This window comes from Xiphophorus hellerii, chromosome 18 (genome assembly GCF_003331165.1).
Source record: "Xiphophorus hellerii strain 12219 chromosome 18, Xiphophorus_hellerii-4.1, whole genome shotgun sequence".
In the NCBI taxonomy this organism is placed as follows: domain Eukaryota; kingdom Metazoa; phylum Chordata; class Actinopteri; order Cyprinodontiformes; family Poeciliidae; genus Xiphophorus; species Xiphophorus hellerii.
This window is the reverse complement of record NC_045689.1, coordinates 5,738,391-5,752,774: the sequence shown is the minus strand read 5'-3', so window position 1 is coordinate 5,752,774 and position 14,384 is coordinate 5,738,391. Positions and strand designations below refer to the sequence as shown.

Here is a 14,384-nt window from a genome sequence, read left to right as displayed (position 1 = left end):
AAAGGGTCCGTTTTTGGCCAGATTTTTCTGTAACGCTCACAAAAAAAGACCCGAAATTTCAGCCAGCACACAAATGGAAGCAACAAATGGTTATTGAGAATGGGGGTATGGGACGACCAGCAGCCGGACCAGGAACCACTTCTCAGAAAGTTGCAGGGAGCTGAGATAGGTCTTTGGTTCTTCAGGGAAGCTGTGATGACAAATCGCCTCCAGGGGAAAAAACTTAGCTCAGATGTTGATAGGCCAAGGCAAGATCAGAACCAGAGAGACAGATAAACTTATCTCAGGGTCAGGCTGGAATCCAAGGACCGGGCACAGAAACAGGTCAGGCACGTGAAAGCAATCTTAGTAGACAAATCCAAGGGCGAGGCAGAAGGCAAAAATCAAGAGGCCGAAACAGGATCGTGTCCGGGAAACAGAAATCAGTAGAGTGTCCGACGTGGGCTAGAAAAGGCAGAGGAATCCAAGAGGCAAAACGTGGTCAAAATCATGGTCAGGCAGAAGAGGCAACGCTGAATATATACTCACACCAAAGGGCTTTCAAAATCTGGCGAGGCATGGTGTAGGGCTTGACTCTGGACCTGGTTCTTGATTGATATGGTTGTCTTCCAGTGATTTGTCAGCAGTCCAAGAAAGAGTTTCTAGTTATTGATCTTCTTGCCCTCATGAAGTTGATGGTTCCTGGTGATGTAAATGGTGTGTCTGGCCAGAGAAAGGATAATATTGCAGAGGTGAAACCGATGTCCCGTTAGCTGTCCATATCATTTGTGAAATCCAAAAAGTCTTATCCAGTCCCATTCATCATTGTCCAGTTTGAGTTTTGTAGAGATGCTTGTGATGAGTTGTTTGATTCTTTCCCAGAAGAGGGTGCAGCCGGGACAGCGGAGGAACAGGTGTTCTAATGTCTCGGGGTCTGAAAGACAAACTGTACAATCTCTGCCATACTAGTCTTTGTTGATTTGGTGCAGAATGACGCCCGTAAATATCCTTCTGTGTCTTAACAGAAAATCTGCATAGTTTGCTTGTTGATGATTGTATTTGAACTGCAAATTTGACCAAATATTGTAGACTGGTATACAGGGGAAAGTAGTATACTACTTTCCATTGTTTGTGAGCAATTGTTTAATCCATTGTTTGTGAGCTGTAGGTTCCTTGACAATTTGTGAAACAAGAATGCAGTACCATTCTTTTGTTGTGACTGAATCGATATTTGTTTTCTGATCACTGGCTGACAGAAGGAAAGTCGGGGTGTCATCCTGTCGATGTTCAAAGAGCAGTGGAAAGGCAAAATGGCCTGGATCTTTTTAGAATTTTATACAATGATATTTCTTCTGTAGGGTACTCTGAAAATCCTGAAATGACTGAAAACTTTAATATCCACTGATCCTTGTACATTCAAAACCTGCCCAAAGGTATGAATGCCAGCTCTTCTCCAGGATGGGAGATCCAGCATCCCGCCTTTGCAGACCGCCTCAGGGCTATTGAAAATCGGCAGCGAGAGACAAGACCTATACTTAACGTGTTATTAACTGAAATCTGATTTTGTTCCAGGCTTCAAGGCATTCTGTAAAAAATTTATTGATTTGTGTTTTTTAGACTGGAAATTGAACACAGATTAAAGATGCTTTTTGTACCAAATGATTGGAAATGGGATTGAAAATAATCATGCCAGATGTGTTTAAAGGGAGACATCAGAAACCTGGAGATGAGTTTGATTCTTATTGCTTGTTTTTTTTTTATTGTCAGCTAATTTGAGTCCTCCTTCTTTATACGGAGCGATCATTGTTTTGTGGCTAACTAAATTGCTTCCGCTTTTCCAGATGAAAGTTGAGATTTGACTGTTAAATTTATTAAGCACTTGATTTGGGAGGTGGTAAACACTGAGCGGATAGATGATTTTTGAATTGATTAAACTGTTTATGATGACTACTTTTCCTTTGATGGTAAATTTCCTTTGATTCCACAGATTGAGTTGTTTTTGAACTTTGGTTATGATGCTTTTCCAGGTCTGAATGTATAATTTTAGCTAGATCAAGATCAGGGTCCGATTCCACATCCGAAGCCAATCTAGGTTGAAAAGATGGCAGATGATTTTGCGACAGAACTTGGGATTGTGTATCATCCATGCCCATATTGGGGGAAGGAGCAGCAACTCCTTCCCACTCTTCCTCAACCACATATGAACTAGCTGCATTTGTTAGACTTTTGACTGAGATGAAACAACTGCATCAGCCACACCAGACACCTCTGAGTCTGACTGTAGTGCAGCAACTTGCTCACAATTCGGCTCAAGTTCACATCCTTCGTCTTCACTCATTTCCTCTTACTCATTCTTTTCTTCTTCTTTCTCACCCTCTAACTCGCTTTCCTCAGTACTTTCATTCCCTGTTCCCTCCAGACACAAATCAGGACTCATCTTGATCCTCAGACTCACTTTTATTGCAAGTGCAATTTTCCATTACGTTATGACACAGTAACCATTTTTTTCTTTCTTTCTTTTTTCCGGAACATTCTCTAGCGTAATGCCTCTGGACTCCGCAGGTGTGGCAAAAAAACTCCGGACAATCTCTCAGAATGTGACCCGGCTGTAAACATATTCGACACACCTTAACTTGCCTATCATGAATAACTCTGAAATACTCCGGACCTAGAGCTGTATTTTCCATTTCCATTTGTTGGCGATTTCTTCTTCATTTGAACTGTCCCAGTTGGTCTCTTGTAAACAAAGAATGTCAAAACCGTGTTTGGAAAATAATTGCTTCTGCTTTGTGTTCCCTGCGGAGCCCACGGGCATTAAGCGAGAGAAGTTTCATAAGTATTGTTGTTGTAGCAGCTCCCCAGCAGTTGAATTTATCCAGCCAGTCTCGACGGGTGAATTTAGCGTTTTTATTTTTATTTTTTCTTCGGGTGATTCGTCACCACAGTCACCGTGAAAACTAAAACATATACAAATATTAAAATACAAACATAAACTTACAATACAAACAACAAAACAAAACGTACCTTGCTGCTTTCACTGGGGAACACTTGATTTCTGCATGCTACTCAGCTTGACAGTTCAAGTCATTGATTGGCATGAGATACTACCAGCTTTTAAAGGGCCCGCCCTCATTAATTACGGCAGCCCAAGAGGTACAACAAAAAAAACCCCAAAACATTACAAAGTGTAAATACCATTAAATAAATTAAAAAAAAAAAAAAAAATACTAATCAAAACAGACAAACATCCATAAACAATCTGTCATACTTAATTTAGAAAACTCTTAATTTATTTTAAATAGTGTATCCGTTACACTCCCACCAATAATGCATGAACTGTTACCAAAAAATCATGCATTATTTCAAAATTTCCCTTAAACCATGCAGATTGTTTAAAAAACATGCTTGTCTGTGTACATTCAGTTTACAAGTCACTTTCCAATAACACCACCAATTTTTGCACTGGTCTTTCTATCACTGAACTCTTAGAGATAAAATCCTTTCCTGATCTTTGTTCTCCTGTTCTCAACTTCACTTTTCGAACTAAGCCGTCACTATCAACCATTGTTTCCACAACACGACCCAACTGCCACCTATTTCTTGGGAGAAAATCTTCTTTAACAATTACAACATCATTTACCTTTAGATTGCGCCGAATTACATGCCATTTTTGTCTAATGGAAATATTCTGGAGGTATTCTCTCTTCCACCGACTCCAAAACTGTTCAACCAAAAACTGCACACGGCGCCAACGTTTTGAGGAATAGATATCCTCCCTCACAAATTTTCCTGCAGGAGGCAGAGCAGAATCAGACTTCATTTGAAGCAAATGATTAGGAGTTAAAGGTTCAAGAGAACCAGGGTCATTTATTCCTTTTAGTGTTAAAGGACGACTATTAATTATGGCCATGGCTTCATAAAAGAAAGTTCTTAATGAAGCATCATCAAGTTTTCCCAGGCTTTGAGAAAGAGTAAAGGCTAACACATTTCGAATGGTGCGTATCTGATGCTCCCAAACACCACCAGCATGACTTGCTGATGGAGCATTAAAGATGAACTCACATTGGTTCTCTGCTAGAAAAGACTCCAGATGTTTAGGATCACATTGTTTCAACTCATTTTGGGCTCCTACAAAATTTCTTCCTTGATCGCAATGTATCTGGCGAACAACTCCCCTCAAACTAATGAAACAACGCAGGCCATTAATAAAAGAATCTGTGGACAAATCATCCAACATTTCAATGTGAACAGCTCTCGAATAAAGGCAGGTGAACACCAATCCATACCTTTTGTGTTCCTTACGATTTCTTTTAACAACAAAAGGACCAAAACAGTCCATTCCACAATAAGTAAATGGTGCAGATGCTTCCAAGCGTTCCTTTGGAAGCTCAGCCATGAGCTGTTCTTCCAGTGGTCGTCTGAGCTTCCTGCACTGCACACATTTATGAATCATCTGAGCCACCAACCTGCTGCAGCCAATTATCCAAAAACCCATTTATCCTGAGCTGCATTTGGGTTTGACCTCTGCCTTGATGACCTACCTGAATGTGACAGTAGGACAAAATAAGATCAGTGATATGGCTGTTTTTTGGTAAAATCAGTGGATATCTAAAATCTTCACTAAGAGATGAATGTTTTAATCGCCCACCAACCCGTAGTAGACCATCTTCTACAAATGGATTTAAATGGAACAGAGGGCTAGAATGTGGAAGGATCTCTCCTCGTTTTAGCAACTTCATCTCTGAGCCAAAGGCCTGTTCTTGAACAAGTTTCACCACTGATTTAACAGCATCCTCACGTTCTTTAACACTCACCACGTTTGAACATTTGTTCTGGCATCCAAGTCTTTTAATTCTAGCTACTACTTTAATCAATGTTGACCAAGATGAAAACCCAGTGAAACGTTCAAGAAAATCAGCGGTATCATTTGCTGTTGTCACAAATGTCTGAACAGCTTTAACCTCTGGATCACCAACTAACAGATCAGGGTAAGATTTAAATTCCCTGTTCATCTCTCTTTTCCACAAAAACTTAGGACCTGTTAGCCAATTTGTAGTTAAAATCTCAGAGGTACATAACCCTCTTGATGCATGATCTGCTGGATTTTCAGTTGTGTCAACATGATTCCATTGATTTGGATTTGTGTTCGCTCTAATTATCTGGACCCGATTTGCCACAAATACATGAAACCGTCGTGCTTCATTATTAATATATGACAACACTACTTGTGAATCTGTCCAGAAAAACTCTGTGTCTATCTTCATATCAAGTTCTGATTTTAACAGAACGCTCAACCTAGTAGCAACCACTGCAGCTGTAAGCTCGAGACGAGGAATGGTTGTAATTTTCAAAGGAGCAACTCTGGCTTTAGCCATGATTAAAACACAATGAATTTCACCTTTGTCATTCTCAACTCTGAGGTAAGAGCATGCACCATATGCTAGGCTGCTAGCATCTGAGAAGTGATGTAGTTCTGTTTTAACAATTTTTCCAAATCCTTGGGGATGATAACATCTTTGTATCATTAACCCTTTCACATCCTGAAGGCTAAACTTCCACTTCTCCCACCGTACAAGTAAGTCTTCAGGCAGAGGGTCATCCCATCCAATACTTCTGCGGCACAGATCTTGTAAAATACATTTCCCATTCATAATGAATGGTGAAATAAATCCCAGCGGATCATATAGAGATGCTATTAGTGACAAAATACCACGGCCTGTATCAGGTTTGTCCCTCAGATCAATGTGAAAGCCCAAACAGTCACCTTTGACATGCCAACGCATACCTAGAGTATGTTCAGCATGTGTTAAATCAGGCTTGAAATCAGCAGAAACCACACTTGTGGCTCTCTCGGATGGATTCACACAATCTAGAACTTCAGACCTATTGGAATTAAATTTGTGGAGTCTCAAACCACCTTCTTTGCACAGTTTCTGCGCTTCAGTTATTAGTGTGGTGGCATCATTAGTTGTAGGGACACTTATTAACCCATCATCAACATAAAAATTATTCTCCACAAATGCTGCTGCAGCTGGAAACTTTGATCTCTGCTGTTGTGCCAAATATTTCAGACCAAAATTAGCACAGCCTGGAGAGGAGGCAGCACCAAAAAGGTGGACTTTCATCTGAAATTCTTTAGGCTCGCTCTCCAAATCTCCTTGCTCCCACCATAGAAACCTGAGGTAACAGCGATGCTTTGATGAAACATAAAACTGGTGGAACATCCTTTCAATGTCACAAATAATAGCAACAGCTTCTTTTCTGAAACACAGAAGGATTCCAATTAAAGAGTTAATCAAATCTGGACCAGTCAACAAATTGTCATTCAAAGAGGTACCACGAAATTTAGCTGAGCAGTCAAACACTACTCTTAACTTATCTGGTTTCTTTGAATGATACACCCCATGATGAGGTAAGTACCACACACAACCATCATTGATGTTTGTCTCAGGAGCTAGTTCAGCATCACCACAGCTAATGATTGACTCCATAAATGTTTTATAATGATTGTTGAACTGATCATTTCTTTTTAACTTCCTCTTTAGATGTTGTAAACGAACAATAGCCAGCCTCTAATTATTTGGCAACACAGGAAGGCAGGGTGTTTTAAATGGAAGGGGCATCTCCAAATGTCCATCGTCTTTCTGTGTAATATTTTCACTCAGAAGTTGTATAAACCGAATGTCATCTTGGGAAACACATTTTCCTTCTGGACCCTTTTCATTGAAATCCAACTCCAAAACTCTTAAAACATCAGAAGCCAATGGAGCGGGCATTTCTTTCACCATCACTCTATGTACAAATCTTTGGTTGCCTTGCCGATCTAAATGTGGATTGGCTGCCCCGATAATACTCCAACCGAGAGTAGTCCTCTGAGCAAAAGGTTCATTTTCCCCACCAACAACAACTTCCAAGGGAGCCAAAGTAGAAGGACAGTCAAAACCAATGAGTAAACCTACTTCACAGTCTTGTAAAGCAGGCATTTTGCCAGCCAGATGTTTAAGGTGAGGCCACTGTAATGCTGTACTTCTACTTGGTATGCAAGATGTATCAACAGGAATGAAGTCACGCATGTATGCTTGCGGCAACCGTATGTAATTATCAGAGAAAAAACTCTGAACTTGCAAGTCATACACATTTTGACTAGAAACAGGTGTATCAACAGAAACCATGGTACTAAGTTTTAGCTGTACTGGTTTGGTTTCAACAGTCAAGTTTTTCACAAGATCTTCTAAAACAAAGGAGGAGTCACTCTGAGTATCAAGGAGTGCATAAGTAAGTATTTCTTTCCCAGGATCCTTCACAGAGGACAGAAAAACTGGAATAATACTTGATGTGGCAGAAATGTTTCGGGTGAGTGCATGAGATAAAACACTGTGAGAAACCTGAGGTGTTTCTTCTGGAGGGATTGAACACTGCTGACCAACATCCCGACATCTCACTCTGTTCTTGTGTAAACAAGTAGGATGATGTCGTCTACACTCTCCACAAACATGCCGCCTTTTACAATCTTTCAATAAATGGCCTTTCCTTAAACATCTAAAACAAAGATGGTTCTGATATATAAATGATCTTTTGTCTTCCATTGATTTAACTGCAAATTTGGGACATTTAGCAACACTGTGTGATATGTCTGTACAAACCAAGCAAGGCAGTTTAGATTTCAGAACATGACCAGTTTCTTGTTTCTTGAACTCCGTACTGGTATTAAAAGCCTTAGCTTTCCTGGAAAGATCATTTGAAGAAGTTTTAGACTTTAACAAAAATGGAGAAGCAATAGGATTACATGCTATACGTGCTTCCTTTTGTATAAATCTAGAAAAACATTCAAAAGATGGATATTCTCCACACGCATCAAGCACTTCAACAACAACTCTACTCCAATTACGTACAACCCAGTCTGGTAATTTCTTCAACATCTTATGATTTTCTTCACAATCATTTAAGATGGACAGTCCTTTTACTTGAGGCATAGCCTCTTCACAACTTTTCAAAAAGTCAGCAAAATCTCTGAGAGACAATGGATCATTTGGTGCAATCTTTGGCCATGACATAAGTTTATCTCTAAATGCTTTCTGAATTACAAATGGGTTTCCATATCTGTCCTGTACAACTGACCAAGCACCCTCATATGCGTCCTCAGAGCTTCTGTAAAAGAAACCTTCCACAGCCTTTCGGGCTTCTCCAGAGAGATAACTTTTCAAATACAACATTTTTTCTCCAACAGAGATAGATTTTGAATCAATTAAAGTTGTAAATGATATCTTAAAGTCCACAAATTTCAATGGGTCACCTGAGAATATGGCAGGTTCAGGAACAGGAAGGCGACTTAAACTCAATGAGCTCGTTAAGGCTTCAGCCAAGTTTACTGCAGGAATCTCAGAGCAAGCTTGAGGTGGTAGAATTGATGCAGCCCTTGCAGCTGACTTTCTTGGAAGTTTTAAAATTTGCACTGATTTAACCTCAGGCTTAAAATCAAGATTTTCCCCTTCTACCCCATCTTCAAGTCTGCTATAAACATCAAGCCGAGCTGCAGCCATTTTAACTTCCATATCTGTTTGCATTACCTTTAACTTGCTCTTCTCCTCATCAAGCTGCTGTAGCACTTCAGCTTCCTTCTGCTTCATTTCTGCCATAATCTGGGACTCATGACACTTCCAGTCACATTCAAGCTTACTGACTCTCACATGTTGAGCTTCAATCTCCAACATGGATTTAACTTGTACCCTTTTAGCTGCAAAATCAGCTTCTGCTATTACACGCCCTTGAGAAACTTTGGAGCTGGTAATTGATGAACCACATGTAGATGAAGAACATTCAGTAGAGATTTCTCCAAAAACAGACTGATATTCGTCTCTATTTAAGACTTCTCGCACCCTTTCCTTTTCAACTTCTTGATTAAAATTTTCTTCAACAATACCCCCTTCTAAACGCTTACACACAAGATCATAAATCTCATTTGTTAATATAGTACAGGCATCTAGTTTCTGCACAATATCTGGAGTATTTAAAGAATTACGTTGAAGAAACTCATAATTCTGTTTCACTTTATCAAGACTGTTTTGGATCTGCTGATTTATTTCATCCAGATTTTCCTGAGTGCAAAAACCCTTTAATTTCTTCCTGGCTTCTCTGGCGATTTGTTTCCAGGATGCATAAGATTTAAGAAATGCTTTTATCTGTTTTGTAGACTCTGCTTCTCTGTACTGCTCTCCCTTTTCAGTTAACTTTCTTGTGCGAGGACCTGAAACCAACTCTTGTCCTTTTGGCTTTTCTTCAGTGCACACATCTTCAGCAGAAAGTCCTTTTTCACATGGCAGTGACATCTTACCTCTAAAACCTTACAGTGATATTAAACCCACAAAACCTAACATTTAGTTACAAAACACCATTCTAATATTTTCCCTTTTTTTTTAAATTTTTTTTTTTAATTACATACCTTATAAGTAATTTGGCATATAATTTGACCAAACATAGTCCTTGAACTCATTTAATTTCATACATATTCAGGTGACGTCATGTCCAAGTTATTTCCGCGTTGTTTGATCAGTCAATTTCTCACCGCGCCATTGGTCATCTGTCCAGGGACGTGCGGTGAGGTTCATAGCTGGTGAGGCACTGACTTAATCATATTCAGATTTACAAATATAGACCCCCTGCATGTTATTGTTTATGTAAGGAAGTTGCGCGCATGTGGACGACGCTGGAGGGCAAAAAGACTATTTCCGTTCACTCAATCAAACTTGGACATGTAGATATTATTCATTTCGTGCTGTGGTCCACAGCGAAGGGGAAACCCGTTAAAGTACAATTCAAAACCACGTCTTTTGTCGCTCTCGGTATCAGCGCAGCTACGCACAGACTCGTTGCCACAGCAACTGACAACGACACAATAAAAAACACTCAAATATTTCCCACGCAAAAAGCAGAACATTCAGTCTGTTGCAGTAGAATTGTTGTAGTATTATTTTGCGATTATTAATTAATTGCTGTGGTAAGAGGAGAAAACTATAAATATATCGCTGCACTTGACCTTATTGTATGGCTAGCTCCATGGCTAGCTCGCTTACAGTATCTTACTCTGCAGTTGTGGAATCACAATGTCTGGGATCATGAGCGCCCCCTGCCATGAGGCAAGAGAACTGCCTGCCTCACCTCGAATCTGTTCTCTGCCGTTTTTGATCGCTCTTCAGCACATGAAACACGTTACACACACAATTGGTGACAAAAAAAACACTGTACATTATATACATAAGTTAAATTATGGAAAATCAGTTCATACATTAAATGTTTTTTAGCCATTTTATTGGCGAACATGCTCTCAGAATGGCAGCCAGTGCAGTTAGCGAGAAGTTGCGCAATCCCAGGTGAGGCTCAGCTCGCTGCTGCCTCACCAGCTTCGCTTCCGAGCATTTGAATGGGAAAATGCAGAAATTCAGCGATTTTGAAGAAAAAATAATCTGAACTTTTTTAAATTAAATGAAAAATAGGTATAGTACAAACCACAGGGTGAAAATAGCAATATAAATGATTTTATCATTATTATTTTTCCATGATTACAGGTGAGGCTCTGCCTCACCTGCCTCCCCTGACCGCACGTCACTGCATCTGTCAGATTCAGTTTCTGATGCTAACTTGGATCCTCCACGAAGACAGCTCCTCATGGTGGCGTTGACTCCGACGCAGCGCCAAACCTCGGCCGATGTCCAATCCAAACGTCTCACCGTCAAATGAAAAGGCAACACACGGAAGCCGCGAGTTTTCACTGTAGCAGCTCCCCAGCAGTTGAATTTATCCAGCCAGTCTCGACGGGTGAATTTAGCGTTTTTATTTTTATTTTTTCTTCGGGTGATTCGTCACCACAGTCACCACAGTCACCGTGAAAACTAAAACATATACAAATATTAAAATACAAACATAAACTTACAATACAAACAACAAAACAAAACGTACCTTGCTGCTTTCACTGGGGAACACTTGATTTCTGCATGCTACTCAGCTTGACAGTTCAAGTCATTGATTGGCATGAGATACTACCAGCTTTTAAAGGGCCCGCCCTCATTAATTACGGCAGCCCAAGAGGTACAACAAAAAAAACCCCCAAAACATTACAAAGTGTAAATACCATTAAATCAAAAAAAAAATACTAATCAAAACAGACAAACATCCATAAACAATCTGTCATACTTAATTTAGAAAACTCTTAATTTATTTTAAATAGTGTATCCTTTACAGTTGTAAAGGAGTAGATTACTTTCATAATTGTGTTTTATTTTTTCTTTTGGGTTTTTTCGTTGCTAAAGTGCTGAGCCGTTTTCTTGAATGTATCATTTTTTCCAGATCAAGATAAGAGTACATTTCCATATCTGAGACCAATTTCACTCTGTAAGGTGAAGCTTCCGATGGAGGCTGAAAAGACGGCAGATGATCGCGTGACGAAACTTGGGATTGTGACAAGGCTATGTCCATGTTGAGAGGGGGAGCGACAACTCCTTCCCGCTTCCCCTCAACTGCATCTGTGCTAGTTGCACTTGTCCGATATTTTGCTTGAGTTGAAACAATTGTATCAGCCACACCAGACACCTCCGAGTCTGAATACAGCTCAGCCTCTTGCTCACTCTCCAGCTCTTGTTCACATCCTTCATTCTCACTCATGTCATCTTGCTCATTCTTTCCCTCTGCTTCCTCACTCTCTATATCACTCCCCTCAGCACTTTCTGTTATTGTATCATCCAGACACAAATCAGGACCCTGATCTTGATCCTCAGACTCGCTTTTATTACAAATTCAATTATCCATTTCATTGTTACCCACTATACATTTATTTTCTTTCTTTTTTCCGGAACATTCTCTCGCGTAATGCCCTTGGACTCCGCAGGACTGACAGAAAAACTCGGTACAATCTCTTAAAATGTGACCTGGCTGTAAACATAATCTGCACACTTTGACTTGCCTATCATGGATTACTCTAAAATACTCCGAACCTAAAGCTGTATTGAACTTCACAGAATATTGCAGAGACTGCACAGTTTCATTGAATTTTACTTTCACAAACCTTGTTCCATCCGCAATCTTGGTTCCCGGCCACACCTGATGCTTGATTTCTGACACCGCTCTCACTCCCTAGGCTTGAAGTTTCTTGATATTCTCATCATCCGTAATATACGCCGGTAATCCAAGAAAAGATACAATCAGTTCGTCATTTCTTAATTCCTTCGCCAGTATGGTGGATGAACCTATTTTGAATCCATCCAGAAGCCTTTTTTTCGCTTTCTCATTGCTGACAGTGATCTCATACTTTTTGTCTGTTAACAGTCTGCATGCCAAAAGGCCACCACAAAGAAATCTAATGTTCTTCATTAATTCCAACACAGAAATCTTCTCTTCTCCATTTATCTCTATTTGCACTGTATTTTCCCTTTCAAGCTTGTCTTTTGCTTTTTCTTGTCCAGCTGCGTCTTCCGCCATTTTTCCTCCTTGGTTTAAAACCGTTGTTTGAGCTTTCAAAGTGTCCATAGTGTAAACAAAAACAAGACAGGAAAAAAGACAGACACCCCCCCAAAAAAGACAAAAGAAACAAAGTAATTACGTAAAGAAAACACACAAACGCACAAAGAGGCACTGCAGATTACTCTCTACCTCTGTGCGACACCGCAAACAAAAGCCGGTGGGTGTGGCCACAGCAGCTGGGCGTTAACAGGAGAAGTTTGGCTGTAGGTGGACATTTCAGAAGAGCATCAGTATTTTATATAATAACATTTCTCCTTAGTGAAGTAAAAACAAAAAAGAAATCCTACAGCACCTGGAATTCCAAGGTGGTCTCCCAGCCATGTACTGACCAGGCCTGACTCCGTTTTGCTTCTGTGATCGGACGAGAACAGGCTAAACCAGAGCAGTTTGGCTGTAGGCAGAAGTGTCTCAAGAGTATCTGTATTTTATAGACTTAATGGTTCCTTTGCAAAGTTTTAAATAGAAGCCTACAGCACCTGGAATTCCAAGGTGGTCTCCCATCCAAGTACTGACCAGGCCTGACTCCGTTTTGCTTCTGTGATCGGACGAGAACAGGCTTAACCAGAGCAGTTTGGCTGTAGGCAGAAATGTCTCAAGAGTATCTGTATTTTATAGACTTAATGGTTCCTTTGTAAAGTTTTAAATAGAAGCCTACAGCACCTGGAATTCCAAGGTGGTCTCCCATCCAAGTACTGACCAGGCCTGACTCCGTTTTGCTTCTGTGATCGGACGAGAACAGGCTTAACCAGAGCAGTTTGGCTGTAGGCAGAAGTTTCACAATAGTATCTGACTTTTATAGACTTAATAGTTCCTTTATAAAGTTTTAAATAGAAGCCTACAGCACCTGGAATTCCAAGGTGGTCTCCCATCCAAGTACTGACCAGGCCTGACTCCGTTTTGCTTCTGTGATCGGACGAGAACAGGCTTAATCGGAGGAGTTTGGCTGTAGGCAGAAATGTCTCAAGAGTATCTGTATTTTATAAACTTAATGGTTCCTTTGTAAAGTTTTAAATAGAAGCCTACAGCACCTGGAATTCCAAGGTGGTCTCCCATCCAAGTACAGACCAGGCCTGACTCCGTTTTGCTTCTGTGATGGGACGAGAACAGGCTTAACAGGAGCAGTTTGGCTGTAGGCGGAAGTGTCTCAAGAGTGTCTGTATTTTATAGACTTAATGGTTCCTTTGCAAAGTTTTAAATAGAAGCCTACAGCACCTCAAATTCCAAGGTGGTCTCCCATCCAAGTACAGACCAGGCCTGACTCCGTTTTGCTTCTGTGATAGGACGAGAACAGGCTTAACCAGAGCAGTTTGGCTGTAGGCGGAAGTGTCTCAAGAGTATCTGTATTTTATAAACTTAATGGTTCCTTTGTAAAGTTTTAAATACAAGCCTACAGCACCTGGAATTCCAAGGTGGTCTCCCATCCAAGTACTGACCAGGCCTGACTCTGTTTTGCTTCTGTGATCGGACGAGAACAGGCTAAACCAGAGCAGTTTGGCTGTAGGCGGAAGTGTCTCAAGAGTATCTGTATTTTATAGACTTAATGGTTCCTTTGCAAAGTTTTAAATAGAAGCCTACAGCACCTGGAATTCCAAGGTGGTCTCCCATCCAAGTACTGACCAGGCCTGACTCCGTTTTGCTTCTGTGATCGGACGAGAACAGGCTTAACCAGAGCAGTTTGGCTGTAGGCGGAAGTGTCTCAAGAGTATCTGTATTTTATAGACTTAATGGTTCCTTTGTAAAGTTTTAAATAGAAGCCTACAGCACCTGGAATTCCAAGGTGGTCTCCCATCCAAGTACTGACCAGGCCTGACTCCGTTTTGCTTCTGTGATCGGACGAGAACAGGCTTAAACAGAGCAGTTTGGCTGTAGGCGGAAGTGTCTCAAGAGTATCTGTA

General features: G+C 40.5%; 9 pseudogenes; all 9 read right to left on the bottom strand.

The window, feature by feature from the left end:
- Positions 1-12,769: 12,769 nt before the first annotated feature.
- LOC116708352 (uncharacterized) lies at positions 12,770-12,888 on the bottom strand (annotated as a pseudogene).
- A 65-nt stretch (positions 12,889-12,953) lies between these two features.
- On the bottom strand, positions 12,954-13,072 carry LOC116708344 (uncharacterized; annotated as a pseudogene).
- Positions 13,073-13,137: 65 nt separating this feature from the next.
- On the bottom strand, positions 13,138-13,256 carry LOC116708389 (uncharacterized; annotated as a pseudogene).
- Positions 13,257-13,321: 65 nt separating this feature from the next.
- LOC116708355 (uncharacterized) lies at positions 13,322-13,440 on the bottom strand (annotated as a pseudogene).
- A 65-nt stretch (positions 13,441-13,505) lies between these two features.
- On the bottom strand, positions 13,506-13,624 carry LOC116708351 (uncharacterized; annotated as a pseudogene).
- Positions 13,625-13,689: 65 nt separating this feature from the next.
- On the bottom strand, positions 13,690-13,808 carry LOC116708353 (uncharacterized; annotated as a pseudogene).
- A 65-nt stretch (positions 13,809-13,873) lies between these two features.
- On the bottom strand, positions 13,874-13,992 carry LOC116708345 (uncharacterized; annotated as a pseudogene).
- Positions 13,993-14,057: 65 nt separating this feature from the next.
- LOC116708378 (uncharacterized) lies at positions 14,058-14,176 on the bottom strand (annotated as a pseudogene).
- Positions 14,177-14,241: 65 nt separating this feature from the next.
- Positions 14,242-14,360, bottom strand: LOC116708346 (uncharacterized; annotated as a pseudogene).
- Between the last annotated feature and the right edge of the window lie 24 nt (positions 14,361-14,384).